The sequence below is a fragment of the Procambarus clarkii genome, chromosome 6 (assembly GCF_040958095.1).
Source record: "Procambarus clarkii isolate CNS0578487 chromosome 6, FALCON_Pclarkii_2.0, whole genome shotgun sequence".
NCBI classification, from domain to species: domain Eukaryota; kingdom Metazoa; phylum Arthropoda; class Malacostraca; order Decapoda; family Cambaridae; genus Procambarus; species Procambarus clarkii.
Window position 1 is genome coordinate 29464292 of NC_091155.1, and position 19265 is coordinate 29483556.

Genomic DNA, 19265 nt, shown 5'->3' on the forward strand with positions numbered 1-19265 from the left:
TCATAAGCACAGATACATTTAGGCGAGGTCAGGGAGCTGGCAAGGTAGGAGTATCAGGGAAGGTCAGGGACCTGGCAAGGTAGGAGTATCAGGGAAGGTCAGGGACCTGGCAAGGTAGGAGTATCAGGGAAGGTCAGGGACCTGGCAAGGTAGGAGTATCAGGGAAGGTCAGGAAGCTGGCAAGGTAGGAGTATCAGGGAAGGTCAGGAAGCTGGCAAGGTAGGAGTATCAGGGAAGGTCAGGAAGCTGGCAAGGTAGGAGTATCAGGGAAGGTCAGGAAGCTGGCAAGGTAGGAGTATCAGGGAAACACACTCGCCATATAATGAATTATTACCAGCTTATACTGAATGGTGACATGAGCGTGGGAGGGGGGGGGCGTGCTGTGACGGACAGTGAAGCTGGTCTCGTGACAGTGACACTCTCCCTCGCTCCAAGGTTCATATAAGCACTTCAGAGCGCTTGTGAGACCTGTGGGGAAAGTACTTTAAACAAAAATAAAGTACGGGTCTTTGAGGTAAGCTTGCGGACAATCCGAAAACCAGGTCAACCATTCAAATACATTTTGAACACTAAGGAGCTTTGGGTCCGACTGGAGGCTTTTGGTTAGTGAGGGAGTCCCTCTGGGGGCCCCTCTGAAGAATGTTCACCTCCTACAAAGAGCTTGTTGGTACTCCGAAAGCTATTTGTACCTCCGGTGACTTTTCATGCATGTTCAGACACGTTGTAAGTCATCCTAAAAGTTTGTGGACCGTCCAGGAAGCTTATGGCCCTTCCAGAGAGTTTGTGGGCCCTTCCAGGGACTTGTGGGCCCTCCAGGGACTTATGGGGCCCCTGCTAGACTTCACGTCAACAAGTCTCGTCCAGTAGTTTAATGTTGTTGTTGGTATTGTTTACCAAGTGTTCATCACCAGAATATTTAGTTGAGGTGACCACCAGCGGCAGGTGTCACCGCTCACCACGTTTTTTGGTGTTTGTGTATGTGTGTGTGTGTGTGTGTGTGTGTGTGTGTGTGTGTGTGTGTGTGTGTGTGTGTGTGTTAGCGTGTAGGGCAGGCAGGCAGGTGCGACGCCTCGCTGCCACTCAACCATATCATACTTGCGCTTCTCCCACCACACACAACAATAATTAATATACATAAATGTATATACATATAGCTGTAATTTGTAAATATATACATAGGTACATATTTATATATAGTAGCTGTACCTGCCGCGCATTCATCATTCTTTGGTTCGACTTTTTGTTAATACTCATCAATCATCGGTACCGTTTTGGCTTTCAGTTCCTTAACACATGTACTTATTGTGTGTGAGAGACCGCTCGCTCTGTGTGATGCCTCCCGCCAGTGTACCTCTCTTTGCCTCTGTGTACCTGTGTACCTGGGTACCTGTGTACCTGGGTACCTGGGTACGTGTGTACGTGGGTACGTGGGTACCTGGGTACGTGGGTACCTGGGTACGTGGGTACCTGGGCGGCCATCACACAGACAGGTAGCAGCCTGGAAGGTTTAGGTGTTGCCATCCTGTATTGTATTTACCTGTACTGTAAGTAAACAATGTAAATAGAGAAGGTTTTTTACAGACACATGTGTTTCATTGTTCCTTGACGACCTGCCACCTGGATGGTTACAGTGTTCCTTGATGACGACCTGCAGGTAGACCGCCAGCACCAGGGATGGTCAGGTCGGGCGGGGGATGAGCTAGGTCAGGCCCCTGGTGGGAGGCTGCGTTAATACTGCACCGCCGACACCACTTGCCACTCCATCACCTCTCACCTGGCCGCCGCCCCTCCCCGCCTGGCCGCCGCCCCTCCCTCGCCTGGCCGCCCCTCCTCTTCCCCCGCCTTGCCCCACCTCTTCCCCCGCCTTGCCGCCCCTCCTCTTCCCCCGCCTTGCCGCCCCTCCTCTTCCCCCGCCTTGCCCCACCTCTTCCCCCGCCTTGCCGCCCCTCCTCCCCGCTTAGACATACAAGTATATATGTGAATATGAGCGTATATGTGTGTGAGGAGTGTTGTACTCACAGCTCCCTGACAAAAGCAAGCAAGCTTAGCTTTGCTACCAAACACACCTATCGTGTCAGCAAGGCGGACAGCCCGCTTCTTATTATAACTCATATATACTATATTTCCAATTTCGTATATTTTCCCTTCGACTGTACCTCTCCATTTTCTCCACTCCACTCCCCTCCTTCCCCCCAAACCACCCCCTCCAAAAAAAAAAAAATCATGGACCTACCTGCTGGCATTAGCGAGGCTTAACAACTTGAGTGCTTGGGTTGCCACCAAGAAGAGGAAGGCGCAGCGTGACTTCCTCTTCCACTCCCAACAATAAATTTGACTTCTACCCAGCTTTGCTTTAAACAAATATGACAATATCTAAAGATCTGGTTTTCTAACCGACCATACTTTAAATTGGATCTCTTCAATGTGAACAAGAGTACTGTAACGAACGTCGTGTCATCACCAATCACAAAATTATGTAATCTAACAATGCAACTCTTCAGTGTTTGCTTGTGCTCAGAATGGACCCAACAGGTTACCAGGTTAGACAATACTAAACACTATAGTAAATATGCCAGATAATCATACTTCTCTGCCAATATGCTCGAAAAAAAATAACGAATCGAACTTCTCAAACATTATTATGAACAAACATGAATTTGAATTGCTAGGTTGGGTCTCAATGTCTCAGTGGAGAGAGTTTGGCTGTGTATCGCTCCGCCAAATGTATATTCCATGCAGGCCGCCAACCTCAAATTTTTTATGGGTGAAAATAGCTTTGTACACAACACACAACTGATGACATTCGAAGCTCTCTCGAATATTGTTTCCCTGACGACCTCTGTTCGAGTCGCAACTCGGTAAAAGCTTCACCCACATACTAAGAACACAGATAATAGTCCATGGAACCTAAACACAGAGCCTAACCTACGCCAAAATGCTAATATATAATAATATTATTTTATACTTGAGAAAATTCCTATTTTGAATGAACGGTATGTTAACATTGATGAATGAACAATATGTTCATTCATCAATGTTAACATTGATGACTGTGTCTTTGCCTGACGGAGAGGCAAAGTCTTTGCCTGACGCAACTACATATCTAGACTACATGTCCAAACTCTAAACATGTCCAAAGAACACATTTCAAGCAGAAGTAAATAACTGTCAAAAGAAGGCGCCACGGGGAGCCCATGTGGCAGCCCAAGCAGGACAATTGCTGCCAGACACTAACACCATCAACAATAGAATAACAATCCACTCATATTGAGCTCAGCAGCAACGTATGCAAGTTAGAAATATTGGTAGTCACAAAAATGCAAGTAACTCTTGGAACATTTCTGCAAGACATTAATTCTAGATTCTAAGGACATTAATTCTAGCCTACCATGGTCTTATTGATTACCTAAAACACACAGTCAATACTACCTTACGTCCCAATATTTCCCCTAGGGGGCTCCATTTGTATTTACTAAATGGATAAGTAGCTTACAGTCACACATTTTGGGATCAATATTCCCTAAATCCCATATAAAGAATTCAGAGGAATTTGTAAACATAAATGAATCTAATCTAATTTCATAGCAGATAATGATGATCGTGAAATTGGATAATGTCAATTACATTTATCATCAGCCTATGCTCGCCCAAGACGTGGCCGACCCCAAAGTTGCATTAGTCAATGTTATTGTATTGTGAAAAGCAAACTTACTTTTTTTAACATTAATATTCATGCGGATTATAATGTGTGCATAGTAAGGTCTAGGATAGGTTATGAGCTTCCCTTCTGTTGATAATTGTGTGTAGTTGCAGCACGAGACAAGTATTTAGAGAGGAGCGGTTCGAACACGGGACAAAAGCCAAGTACAGATCAAGAAAAATTCGAACGTAATCAGTTGTGAGCCATGTGGTAAGTATTTCCATTTATAAATGTTGATGAACATTTAACATCGAACCCATACTGCCAGGAGCAACGCAACTGGTATGTACAGGACGCCTTAATTCACTTGACCATCACGACCGGACATAACCATTCAGGCTTGTTCGCATTTGTGTTCCTCACGTGTGCCCCAAAGAATTAGGTGATTTGATAAAATGCTATGCCCAAGATTACCATCCGGGTGCCGGCGGGGGGGGGTGGTTCAAATAGCTTCGGCTATCACCTCCTTATGTCCGGTCGTGATGGTCAAGTGGATTAAGGCGTCCTGTACATACCAGTTGCATTGCTCCTGGCAGTATGGGTTCGAGTCACTTCTGGGGTGTCAGTTTTCAGTTTATATATATATATATATATATATATATATATATATATATATATATATATATAATGTATATATATATGTCGTACCTAGTAGCCAGAACGCACTTCTCAGCCTACTATGCAAGGCCCAATTTGCCTAATAAGCCAAGTTTTCATGAATTAATTGTTTTTCGACTACCTAACCTACCTAACCTAACCTAACCTAACTTTTTCGGCTACCTAACCTAACCTAACCTATAAAGATAGGTTAGGTAGGGTTGGTTAGGTTCGGTCATATATCTACGTTAATTTTAACTCCAATAAAAAAAATTGACCTCATGCATAATGAAATGGGTAGCTTTATCATTTCATAAGAAAAAAATTAGAGAAAATATATTAATTCAGGAAAACTTGGCTTATTAGGCAAATCGGGCCTTGCATAGTAGGCCGAGAAGTGCGTTCTGGCTACTAGGTACGACATATATATATATATTATATATATATATATATATATATATATATATATATATATATGCAGAATAACCACATGTGAAAAATAGAAAATGCTTAACGCGTTTTCGGCTAATTCGCCTTCATCAGAGCAAGGTAGAATCAATTGATTCTACCTTGCTCTGATGAAGGCGAATTAGCCGAAAACGCGTTAAGCATTTTCTATTTTTCACATGTGGTTATTCTGCATACTTGGATCAGTGTTTTTGTGATCATTGTTGCATATATATATATATATATATATATATATATATATATATATATATATATATATATATATATGGGGCTTATGGAGCTTAAACCTCCAAAGAGCTGTGGTTACTTCACCAGACTGTTGCTCGCATACTCGCATACAGGTAGACAACATCCCCTAACCACTCTCTGCTGGAACAAACAACCAACCTCGGCAGCCACACTCTCGCTACCGCCTGTCGACCAACAATGAACTCTAGAGTGCTTGTAGTTTTCTCAGGAGATCACCCTGTACGCCTCTTGATCTTGGAGAGGGGTTCAGCGTCACATATCTAGGGGAAGTGGCTCCAACACTGGCCTCGTTGTCCTGTGCACAGACCCTACTTGAGCCACCGTGACTCCCCACTCACTCCCTGTTAGGAATGATCTCCCCAATCCTCCTTTTATGGATTAATATTCTCTACCACCCTGTCCACTGCTGTAATCCTTTCCCTCTGTCTCTCTCTTTTCTGCCTTCTGGGAAGCCTTACCAGGACAAGGGCAAACACCTGTTAATTATACACACTTAATAAACAAAGAACATGTACAGTACACTACATAAAAGATATTAAAGCATTAACGTAAGATACCCCAAGCTACTACAACCTGTTTGTAATCCAATAGCATAAGCTGGCTTCACCAGCCGTCTATATCAAGTGGTTGCCCAACTTCTGGCTTGCCACTTATTACTCTCACACCAAGTGGGGTTAACTCTTATGATTTGCAGTGAGCCTCTCAGCCACAGGCAGAGCTTTATATACTTTCAAGATTTATTGTGTAATGGTGACGTTTCTAGTGTTACAGTCCTAGGCTGAGTTTTATATATATATATATATATATATATATATATATATATATATATATATATATATATATATAAAACTCAGCCTATGACTGTAACACTAGAAACGTCACCATTACACAATAAATCTTGAAAGTATATAAAGCTCTGCCTGTGGCTGAGACACTAGAAACATCTGCATAAATATTCCTCAACACAAAAATGGTCAGTCTCTCACCTTCCACTGCGTCTTACACACATGACATTCAAGCACTCTCATAATACATTATAAGTAGTCACCATGAACCTCCACTCTGCATCTTGAGGCTCACTACCCTGTACATCTCTAGGTTCTCCCAGAATTGTCAACAAAGGTCTTCTACAGCCCTCCCAGACTGCTACACAATGAAGTTTTCCTCGAACACCAATGATGCCCCACCACTGATTCCAGGGACACGTGCAACTCCACTGTTGCTTCACACAGCTTGAGTTCCAGCTCCTCACTATGGGGGCTCTGCTCGTCCACAGAGTTCAGCATTCACTTCTACAGCGTTGAAGTTCCATCCACTAACTTCTTCCCTGGCCTCGAAGTTCTCCCATCAACTCCTTCCCCACACAAACCCATTGACATGCCAATAAAAATGTTTCGCTACTGAAGTATAACTAAATATATTCACACAAAGTATCTTCACTCGACATCTCTTTAAACTCTCGCACGTCGCGAGGAGGACTCCCCCGTCCTGGGCGAATCCATGCTCCGCCCTCGCTGGGCGGCCCTTCGACTGTGAGGCTGGCTGTCTACCTCAGTCACCCATGGGCGCTCGAAGAGGGTGGATACGTCACTCCACCCTCCAGGTAGTCGCCTCATCTTTACTCTCTTATTTAAGCTTACTGCCTTAATAAAATATGCCTAATGTATTCATAAACACTTGCCATGATCTTTGGGCACACGATCCATCACAGACAATTACTAACAACTGGCTAAATAGGCTTACCACAGGATTTATCGGTCTTCGACATTGGCAATCCCTGTCGCCTACAAAATCGCTATTAAACTGCTCGACCAGGCCGCTCTCATTCCTGACTCGAGCACTAAGTCGTCCCCAGGCTTCATACACGAACGCCTGACTAGTTCCTCCTCTTGACGGAGCACGGAACTAGGTTGTTCCCTTACTGCCAGGAACACAAAGACATTGCAACCTCCTCCCACGACTTCTGTTGCTTGAGTGAGGTCAAGACGTCTGCAGTGAGCCTTATATTTTGCCAACTCTCGACATCTCATGTCAAGTTATTTATTTACATATTCACTGCCCATGCTTTTAAACTCTTCATTAATTTAAACTCGTCAAGTATTTAATATATAGTCACATGTCTATATTTTCTTTGACCTCTCAGTTAGGTCTGGTTTACTGAATAACTCTCACAGGGTAGACTCGTTTTTCAGGCTACCTGGGGTCATAACAATGTATAATATATATTACCAAAAAAGCTATTATCATGGTAATCTAGCCCTACTTACAGAGTGATGTAGTACATCTATTATCATGCTGGAGTAGCAGTACATGGTTGTAATATATGAGGTCATGTGTACACCTGCACACGTGTATATGTATGTGTATGTGTGTGTGTACTCACCAAATTGTACTTGTGGGGGTTGAGCTCTGGCTTTTTGGTCCCGCCTCTCAACTGTAAATCAACTGGTGTACAGATTTCTGAGCCTATTGGGCTCTATCGTATCTACATTTGCAACTGTGTATGGAGTCAGTCTCCACCACATCACTGCCTAATGCATTCCATCTGTTAAGTACTCTGACACTGAAAAAGTTCCTTCTAACGTCTCTGTGGCTCATTTGGGTACTCAGTTTCCACCTGTGTCCCCTTGTTCGCGTACCACCAGTGTTGAATAGTTTATCCTTGTCTACCATGTCAATTCCCCTGAGGATTTTGTAGGTAGTGATCATGTCTCCCCTTACTCTTCTGTCTTCCAGTGTCGTAAGGTGCATTTCCCGCAGCCTTCCCGTGTGTGTGTGTGTATACTCACGTAATTGTGCTTGCGAGGGTTGAGCTCTGGCTCTTTGGTCCCGCCTCTCAACCGAGGCGAGGTGTGTGTGTGTGTGTGATGAAAGGCCAGCATCCGTCAGACAGAGGCAGGTGCGGTGATGAACGACTCTGTAGCATCGACACCACCTGCCCCCCCTCCACCCCCCCCCCCCCCATTCCCACCTCCACTAGACTCCTCGCGACACCCAACCGGCTCCAGCCCTCTCACCCCCTCTCACCTGGCCCCAGCCCCCCCCCCCTAACCCGGCCCACCACAACAATCAATCACCCCCCCCCCCTGTGTTCATCATGATCAACACCGTGTGTGGAGGAGCTTCTTATAACAATTCGAGATGAAACCTGAACTTTAAAGAATAAATAACAAAAGGAAATAAGAATATTGAAGAAAATAAGACATGGGGAGCAGGCTAAGGCGGGGAAGGGGAGGGAAAGGAGAGGCAGCAGGCAAGAATAAGAGGGGAGGAGGGAAAGGAGAGATGGAGGTGAGTTAATGCATTAAATGATTGACAGCTTAAAAAACTGAATCTGTAAATATATAAAGATGAACACACACACACACACACACACACACACACACACACATAGGGACGCTGATGGCTAAATGGACAGCACGTTGGACACGTAATCCTGTGGACCGGGGTTCGATTATCTGCGCCGGCGAGAAACGAAATGTGCAGTTTCTTTCACCCTGATGCTCCTGTTACCTAGCAGCAAATAGGTACCTGGGAGTTAGACAGCTGTTACGGACTACTTCCTGTGTGTGTGTGTGTGTGTGTACTTACCTAGTTGTACTTTCCTTGTTGTATTTGCGGGGGTTGAGCTTTGGCTCTTTGGTCCCGCCTCTCAACGGTCAATCAACTGGTGTACAGGTTCCTGAGCCTACTGGGCTCTATCATATCTACACTTGAAGCTGTGTATGGAGTTAGCCTCCACCACATCACTGCCTAATGCATTCCATTTGTGTGTGTGTGTGTGTGTGTGTGTGTGTGTGTGTGTGTGTGTGTGTGTGTGTGTGTGTGTGTGTGTGTGTGTGTGTGTTAAAAACAAGAAGTTAGTAGTTAGAAACAGTTGATTGACAGTTGAGAGGCAGGCCGAAAGAGCAGAGCTCAACCCCCGCAAGCACAACTAGGTGAATACACACACACACACACACACACACACACACACACACACACACACACACACACACACACACACACACACACACACACACACACTATTCAAATACTATTCATAATTTTAAAACCAGGTATGATAGGGAAATGGGACAGGAGTCATTGCTGTAAACAACCTATGCTCGAAAGGCGGGATCCAAGAGTCAATGCTCGATCCTGCAGACACAACTAGGTGAGTACAACTAGGTGAGTACACACACACACACACAGCGGATCCTGATACACGACTGAGTTGTTCATGCCGCCACAGACTCATGATCGCGTTCAAATTTGGCGTTAGCAAACATTTCTAGCTGTTGGGCACGTTACTGGCCTTGGCTGATTCCCCTCCCACCCTTCTGGATGCTGGAAAGTTAAGACAGAGCAAACGTTCCTGTTATGAGAACGTTGGCATGCTCGGTGTACCTTCGTCAACGTTTGCTAAACGTTACTGTCTCCCAAGAAAGTTCCCAACCTCACTCTCGTTCACCTACATGGAACACTTCACACCTGGCTTGTTAATTAGTCGCACTGGGCTTGATTATTGACACCTGGCTTGATTATTAGTTGCACTCAGCCATACCCAGTTTCATGAATAGTAGAGGGAGGTTGAAGACCACTACAGCAGTATGGAACAATATGAAGGGGAGACGGACTGCTGCACTAGAAAAAATGAAGTTCTGGGAGTAAATGAATCAATGTCGAAGCCAATGGTGGTGGTGGCAAACAACTACAGTGCCTGCAGTGTGGGAATCATGTCATTTGAGGGTGAGGAAGTGGTTGTGACTGTAATCTACAACCCTCCAGAGAATCACAGAAGACCGAAACAAGAATAGGAAATTACGAACAGAGCCTGCTTGAATATCCTCCAAGAGGTGGCAAGCACAGCCCACAGACTGAAAGCAAAACTCCTAGTAACGGGAGACTTCAATCGTGGCCCAGTCGGTTGGGAAGCAATGGACCCAAGAGGAGATGAAACATGGAAAACAAAAGCATGTAGAAGTAGTAGATAGGAACTTCGTGATGTAAGATGTCAAAAGAAACAAGGAGAACTGGTGTTGACCACTAGGTTAGACCTGGTCTTCACACAGAATGAGATGGATATTGAAAATGAGGACCATGAAATATTAAATTAATAGGAAGGAAAGAAGGAATTATCAAGGGAAAAGCGCCGAGCCATTACGACTATATAGAACTTGGAAGGGATCAGGATAAGGATTTGGGACGGGACGGACGGGGGAGGAAAGGAATGAAGAGTGAAGACCAAAGAAAGATGTATCAAGTGGGAGAACGTAAGCCTAGCAGACAGAAGAGGGAAATACCAGGTCAGAGAATTTTCTGTGGGGGGGGGGCAGAATTGGGAAAAGAACTCTGATAAAAATCAACTCTGGACATGATGGACTACATAACGAACACACTCAGAGAAGCTGAAGAAAGATTTATACCACCACTAAGGGGTAAGGGTAGGAAGACGACCATTAGCCCTAAAGCAGGACTTCTTCAAGACAATCTATTCAACATTTGTTGCACAAATACTGGAATATGCATCACCGGAATGGAATTCACACCCTGTGAATATCTTGGGGTTATCTTGAGATGATTTCGGGGCTTTAGTGTCCCCGAGGCCCGGACCAGGTGGGGTGGAGGCCTGGACCAGGCCTCCACCCCCAGGAAGCAGCCCGTGACAGCTGACTAACACCTAGGTACCTATTTTAGTGCTAGGTAACAGGGGCATAGGGTGAAAGAAACTGTCTATTGTTTCTCGCCGGCGCCCGGGATCGAACCCCGGACCACAGGATTACAAGTCCAGTGTGCTGTCCGCTCGGCCGACTGGCTCCCGACCGGCTCCCGACCGGCTCCCGACCGGCTCCCGACCGGCTCCCGACCGGCTCCCGACTGGCTCCCGACTGGCTCCCGACTGGCTCCCGACCGGCTCCCGACCGGCTCCCGACCGGCTCCCGACCGGCTCCCGACCGGCTCCCGACCGGCTCCCGACCGGCTCCCGACCGGCTCCCGACCGGCTCCGGTGAAGCATAAAAGCAAAATTTAAAAGTACAAAGTTTTGCAACAAGATCAGTACTCACCTAATTGTGCTTGCGGGGGTTGAGCTTTGGCTCTTTGGTCCCGCCTCAGTGCCAGAGCTTACAGGGTTATGTTGGACGGCTCAAATTAAGGCCACTGTAGATAAATGTACATAAATGTTAATTTAGGGGCACAGCCAAGAACTTCGCCAAGCAGATCGTCGAGGACGCCGATGATAGCGTGCCGAGGGGTGTTGGACGCACGCGGTCGCACATGTGGCGACCCTCATCTCAACCACATATTGCTTAACACTCATCGACTGCATAGTCAACAACAGCGTCTGCAGAACTTGCAGGTGAAGCATCAGGCGAAGACACCGCCCTCCAGCAGACCATCGTCAGATGCAGAGCTGGACACACCCTCTCCCTCACTAGCATAGCTCCTGGTCACAAGATATTATATATTCTTATAATAAAAGAAGTTAAAGCCACAACAGTTTGTACGCCATTCCTTCCCGCTATCAAGAAAGCTACAACCCACACAAACACAACCATTAATAGTTATGCTGCGAGAATAGGGTTGTGAGATACAGTTCCATTAATTAGCCTAGAGTCTAGAAGGAACAGAGCTGATATGATCACAACATACAAAATAATGAAGGGAATCAGTAAGGTGAACTAGGAGAGCCTCTTTAAATTTAGAGACAGTAGAAGAACAAGACAAAGGAGGAAGCTGGAAACGCATATAGCCAAAGAAAAGTAAGCAAATACTCGTACCCTATTCTGATGGTCAACAAGTGGAATGACCTGAAAGCCATCTTGTGGAAGCCACCTCCATCCACAACTTTAAGGCATTGGCAAAGACTTTGAACGTCAAAATAGTTAAATTGTAGTTCAACAGGATCAACAAGGCTAGTAGTCAGGGCGTAAAGAGCTAGACCTGGCTCCCCCGTAGACACTGTTAGCTAAGTACTGTTAGGTAAGTAGACAAGCACACATCAAATGAACAGAGGACGCGGTCAGCGGGGTGATGAAAATGTGATGTTTGCCAACCCAGGCTAAATTTACACAGCACCAAGTAGGAAGGAGTGGGGAGGGCAGGCAGGCAAGCAGGCCCAGGAAGGCAGGCAGGCCCAGGAAGGCAGGCAGGCAGGCCCAGGAAGGCAGGCAGGCAGGCCCAGGAAGGCAGGCAGTCAGGCCCAGGAAGGCAGGCAGGCAGGCCCAGGAAGGCATGGTTCAAGAGGAAGGTGTAACCATGACACACCAGTCGTCGCCCTCTACGCCAGACACCCGTACTCAGCTACTCTCCCTGCCTCAGCCACACCTGTACTCAGCTACTCTCCCTGCCTCAGCCACACCCGTACTCAGCTACTCTCCCTGCCTCAGCCACACCCGTACTCAGCTACTCTCCCTGCCTCAGCCACACCCGTACTCAGCTACTCTCCCTGCCTCAGCCACACCCGTACTCAACACTCGCCTCACTTCCCAATCCATTTTTCATGGGTATGAGTGAGGAACAATGGGCCAGAGAGGCAGGCAACACACACACAGCCTCAGCGACTGTGTGTGTGTGTGTGTGTGTGCCCCCAGAGGTAGAGGCACACACTTCCGGACCGAGGCAGAAACAAATGGGCATAATTTCTTTCACCCTGATGCGCCTGTTCACTTAACAATCAATAAGCACCTAGGTGGTAGACAGCTGCTACGGGCTGCTTCCTGGGGATGTGTGTGTGTACGTGTGTCAGAGAAAATGTAATAGACGGAAAAATAGATTGGTTAGAAAGGTGGGGCCCAAGAGTTAACAGCTCGATTCTGCAATCACAAAAATAGTAAACACACACACACACACATCGGGAGAAGAGGAAACAATCACGGCCAAACCTGCTTCCCACTCCACTCTGTAAACATGGCCTCAGAACCCCGTTCTTTGTTCTTGGCTTTCATCTACCCGACTGCAAGTCCACAACACACCGAACCTGCCCGACCTTCCTCTCTCTGACCCACGTACTAGGCCTGCCTTCTCCTCCACAGCCTACCTCCTCCTCGGCAGCCTCTTAAGCCTACACTGGATAAGATAAACTTACAGATATGTGCAATACAGAGTTATGATAACAGGCGGGTTATCCGCCTTGCTGACACGATGCATGTGTGTTCAACTTGCTTACATTTGTCAGGGAGCTGCGAGATTTTGTAAAGTTCTTCACACGTATTTAAACACACATGGAAATCCATACATGACTTGATGTGTAGCGTTTATATCTACACACTCGGATGCTGAGGTACATGTTTCGCTGTTCCGTTAGCAATTATTTTATTCCGTGGGGATTTTCTGATCTGTATTTCATCTTCGAATTATTGTTGGGCCTGTCTTCCCTTGGGTATATTTAAGTTCTTCCGCCGCCAGCTGTGAGAATGGGGCGTCTGATTGTAGTTTGTTTGGTGTTGGGTCTTGTAGCCAGATGCTCGGTGTCTCCCTGTTGTAGCCTGATGCTCGGTGTCTCCCTGTTGTAGCCTGATGCTCGGTGGCCCCGCTGTTGTAGCCTGATGCTCGATGGCCCCGCTGTTGTAGCCTGATGCTCGGTGGCCCCGCTGTTGTAGCCTGATGCTCGATGGCCCCGCTGGTCGGGTCGAACAGGTACGTACCGTGGTCGGGGGGGGGGGGACAGGCACGTACCGTGGTCGGGGAACACAGGTACGTACCGTGGTCGGGGGGACAGGTACGTACCGTGGTCGGGGGGGACAGGTACGTACCGTGGTCGGGGGGACAGGTACGTACCGTGGTCGGGGGGACCAGTACGTACCGTGGTCGGGTGGGGAAGGTACGTACCGTGGTCGGGTGGGACAGGTACGTACCGTGGTCCGGGGGGGCGGTACGTACCGTCAGAGAACAGGCAACAACTGGGTTCATCCTCACGTGAAATTATTCATTACTTCTGAAGCGAGACAAGGGATATCAGTGTTGGAGAGGGGGAGGGGGATATCAGTGTTGGAGAGGGGGAGAGGGGGATATCAGTGTTGGAGAGGGGGAGAGGGGGATATCAGTGTTAGAGAGGGGGAGGGGGGTTAAATCAGTGTTGGGGAGGAGGGAGGTCAGTGTTGGGGAGGAGGGAAGTCAGTGTAGGGGAGGAGGGAGGTCAGTGTTGGGGAGGAGGGAAGTCAGTGTTGGGGAGGAGGGAAGTCAGTGTAGGGGAGGAGGGAGGTCAGTGTTGGGGAAGAGGGAAGTCAGTGTAGGGGAGGAGGGAGGTCAGTGTTGGGGAGGAGGGAGGTCAGTGTAGGGGAGGAGGGAGGTCAGTGTTGGGGAAGAGGGAAGTCAGTGTAGGGGAGGAGGGAGGTCAGTGTTGGGGAGGAGGGAGGTCAGTGTAGGGGAGGAGGGAGGTCAGTGTAGAGGAGGAGGGAGGTCAGTGTAGAGGAGGAGGGAGGTCAGTGTAGGGGAGGAGGGAGGTCAGTGTAGAGGAGGAGGGAGGTCAGTGTAGGGGAGGAGGGGGGAGGAGAGGAGACTGGACGATGAACTAATCAAAATATAAATGTTTAACACGAGAGAATATTAACTGAATAAGGGCAAATTTCGTAGCAGGTTAAAAAAACAGTGAGAACATACATGGAACAAGTGCAACAATGATCATGGCTGTGTGTGAGGGTGTGAGGAGAGAGCATTATAGATTAACAAGCTCAGTGGTCAGATACACCTGCGTCAGCCGAGCACCTGCAAAGTGGCAAGCTGCAGGCTTAGCTGTACAACATGTTGCTAGAAGCCTGAGACAATGTTGCTGTACTTCACAATGTAATGTTGCTAGGACAACTCCACTGGCCTGTGTATGATAATGGTCAACATCGTATGAACTAGAGAAAGACATTTTTTCTATTAATGCGAGATCTCTTTATCTGTGTTTCTCCCTGTCGTTTACTTTGTCTGTCAGTCTGTCTGTCCCTGTATCGTGACGTGTGTAAATGTGTCTTATTTAGGAGTAGCGGAAACTTAGCTGAGGACAAAAATAAAGTGATCAAGTGAGTTATGTTTAGTGTGCTTTTCAAACAATGAAAGTTTTGTGGTAATTGTAAGTTGGTCCACTGTTGTCAAACACTGCGCTCTACTCCCCCCCCCCCCTCCCATCACTCCCTTCACCATCCCTCCACCTCACTCCCAGCACCATTCTCTGTTATCTGTTCCCTTCCTTCAGACACCCCTTACCACCCTTTTCCCTTCCTCTGGGTACCTCCTTCTAGTACATTCCAACTACCACCACCACCGCCACACCACAACCACCACCAGCAGCAACAACACCACCAGCAACACCACAACCACCACCACCGTCACCACCATCAACACCACCACAACAACCATCACCATCACCCACACAACACCACCATCACTATACAGCACCGGCATGGAATCCATGCCTCGCGAACGACAAAACTAAACTCGTCAAAGTAGAGAGGTTTGCCAGAAGACTTGTGCCTGAATTAAGAGGGTCAAGCTATGAGGACAAGCAAGGAGAGAATGGATATGATCACAACATACAAGATACAGAAGGGATAAGGCAATGTGGACAAGGATAGCATCTTTAAATTGAGAGAAAGTAGGGCAAAAGGAAACTGAAACACAAGTGAGTTGAAGAAATGTAAGTAAATACTCGTTCCCTGTATGTGTGGTCAACAATATGAGAGAATAAGTTGTGGAAGCCACCTCCAGCCACAATTTTACTGAGAGTAGTGTTGTTGAGTTTGGCTTTAAAGGCACAAAAAAGTACAACAAGGACATATATCGTGGCAAAATGAGGAAGGCTCGCTCCCCAGTACAGTGTTAAGTAATGTTCTGACCCCAGGTAGCCTGGAGGAACGAGTCTACCTAATGAGAGTTATTCTGCTTACCTGACCAGAAATTGGGAGGTCAGAGGAAGAAATATGTATAATAAACGACAGTCAGTAATTAAATAATACAGGCAGAGAATGAGCATATTTTCAATGTTACTGGAAGTAGGATGTCGACAGTTTGTGACGTTATTTGACGCTAGCGGATGTCCTAACGTCACTTCAGTTGCCACAGTCATCAGAGGTGAACGTGCGCTCCAGTGTCCTAGGAATATTGAAGAATACGGCTCTGGATGAAGTGTTTGAGAGACGGCTACAGTGCTTAACTGTTGAAGCTGCCAAGGGCGCGACACGTTACTTCTCGGTATTTGTGAAGATTTGGAGACGACCTGAAGCCTAGTAGTGGTAGTACCTGTGTGTAACTCTAACTTGGAGTGTCCTCGGGTGGAGAAGGATAAGCAAGTGTCTGTATGTGGAGCCTGCCAGGCGACTGTGTGAACTCAAGTCAGGAGCTGAAGAGCTGCGTGAGCTCATTGTGTGAGGTAGTCTTACGGAGACTTTATTGGACGTTTTAGAGAACGCCATCTTGGAGTGCCTGAATTGATTGCCTCCAAGCTACGAATTCTGTGGTAAGCTCATTTATCAGTGGTTATAGTTGTCTGAACTTGATCGTACGCCCAGCGATCAAGGCAAGTGTATATGCAAGAAGGATACATATTTTTATTAAGACAGTGAGCTAAGATAAATAGTTAAGAGATAAGAGAACATGCTGGAGGGAGGAGTGGTATATCCTATCTCGAGGGAGATCAGTGGACGACAGAGGGGCGGAGGCCCCCAGCGTCGTGACTGGGGCGGAGGCCCATCGGGTCAAGACATGTTTCCAGTGTGGACTCTCCCAGGATGGGGGAGTACTCACCATGGTTGGACCGGCGCGGAGCGGCGTCCGAGGGCGAGATCTAGTACTGGCATCCAAATTTATTATTTATGTTTAGTTAGGAAAATATTTTATATTGGCATGGTAATGGAATTGCAGGTTTGTGTGGGAGAAGTTAATGGGGGAACTTGGAGGTTAGAGAAGAAGTGTATGCAGAACTCTGAGGTAGAGCAGAACTCCATGGTGTGGAGATGAACTTCAAGCTGTGTAGGGGAGCTTGGGAGCGTTTCTTTGTTTAGCCGGTGGAGGAGCTTCACTGATGTTGGGGTAGGACTTCAGGTGCAGCAGCTTGGGAGAACTACAGAGGTACCTTACCTGATTTTGGAGGACCCAGATATAGGTTATTGGTAGTGAGCCTCAAGGAGCAGAACAGAGGATCATGTGGACACATTAATGTATGAGGGGGAGTGCTTGATTGCTTATTGGTATATAAGACACAGTGTAAGGTGAGAGATTGATTTCTTTTTGTTGGAGATACTTATGTAGATGTTCCAGGTATTTCAGCCCGGGCGGCTCGAGTAGGGTGTGTACTCAGGACAACGAGGCCAGTTTTGGAGCCGCACCCCTAAATAGAGGTGACGCTGAACCCCTCTCCAAGATTAAGACGCATACACGGTGGGCTCCCAGGTAAATTGCAAACACTCCGGTATCCATTGCTGGTCGACCGACGGTAGGGGGAGTGTGGTTGCCGAGGTCGGCGGTTTTTCTACCAGGGAGTGGTTGGGGACTGTTCGCCTGTACGCAAGTAACAGTCTAGTGCAGGGGTCTCCAAACTTTTCAATGTAAGGGCCACATTATATATTTCCCATATTTATGCGGGCCGGAGGAATAAAAAATGAAATTGCTATTTTGTATAACTAAGATAAAGGCATTGTCAAAGTACAGAGAAAAGAATATTGTACAGTGTTTGTGCTCCCTGAAACGGAAGCAGCGAAGCCCCACTCGCCCTCCATCCCCACAATATACAGTTATTCACAACTGATTGGTTGTAATGCACAACACATACCTACCAGTATTAGTATCTGTGCGTCACACTATCGAGAGAGAGGAAAACTGACTCGGGTTGAGCGCCACCAGTCAGCAGCCCCAGCTTTGAATAATTCTGCGATGCCATTCGTACGATAATTATTTTTTCAAGGCCACCACACAGGGATTTGTTTGGAGGGCCGGATGAAATTATGTGGCGGGCCGGATGTGGCCCGCGGGCCATAGTTTGGAGACCCCTGGTCTAGTGCAATAACCAGCTTTCTTTTGATAAAATCCCCGACCTCCCGATAGTAAGCACACTCGGGTAAGCACCAACACCACTTAAAGCCGCTAATTACGCATACATTTCCAAATCTGTTGCTAAGAGCTGATAGTAATTCATATGGGCGTGAGAATACGGGAACAACGAAATGTTCCAGGCACAGAGGAGAAAGGAGAGAATATGAAAGAGAATATGAGAGAGAGAGGGCTTCTTCACACATTGTGAGGTGGGATGAGACCACCACTTCCTGGTGTTTCTTCACAGAAAAAGTAGCCGAAACACGGTCGGTCTTGTCAAAACATTTTTACCTGAAAGACGAGCTACAACAATACCAGATAAGTCAAAAATTGCACCATGACGGTCTGTTGGAGGGCAATAATGTGGTTGGAAAATCCTTCCCAACATTTGGATCATCGCCAAGCACACTGATGAAATGAACAACAGAAAACAAGATGGAACTTGGCCCGAGGCCTCATACGTCAGGCTGCGAGCAGCCGCGTCCAACAGCCTGGTTGACCAGTCCAGCAACGAGGAGGCCTGGTCGACGAGCGGGCCACGGGGACGCTAAGCCAATAAATCATCTCAAGGTAACCTCAAGGTGTTTGCATGTACACGAGCTACCCGTGTTGAAACATGATCTGAGGAGGCGAGGGGTTACTGGGTGTGTTTTAGTCATGTCTGTGACACGTCCTACATGCTGGATGTGGCAGCAAAACATCCGGACATTCATGTCTCAGAGCATCTGGACACAAATTTAAAAAATCATGACACACTACACAAATTAGTTTCAAAGCATCTGGACACTATATACAGAGAAGTTTTAGCATGATTTAAACTGATCAATATGGAGCTTTATGAGGACGTCCGTGATGCTTCCTCTCCAAGTGGGTCCTCGGGGAGCACCAGAGGGCTCGTCCAGCCTCTTGCGTGACCACACTCGCTCCCCTAAGTTCACCCAGCTCATTCTCGACGCATTTTAGCCGTAGTCTTCAAAAAACGTATCTAATGGAGGCCTGGTCGAGGACCGGGCCGCGGGGACACTAAAAAGCCCCGAAATCATCTCAAGATAACCTCAAGAAGCCAATTCTAATCATGCAGATGATTAATTACATGATGCAGGTTTACGAGTTAGACTCATAAACAAGGGGTATAAATAAGTTTGTGAAATTGTTGAAATTAGTCATAACCCCCCAACAATGAGAGCAAACTAGCCCTTTTCCTTGGGAAATTTTCCCAGAGTAAATAGGGTAGTACTGGTTTGGGAACAGGGGTTGT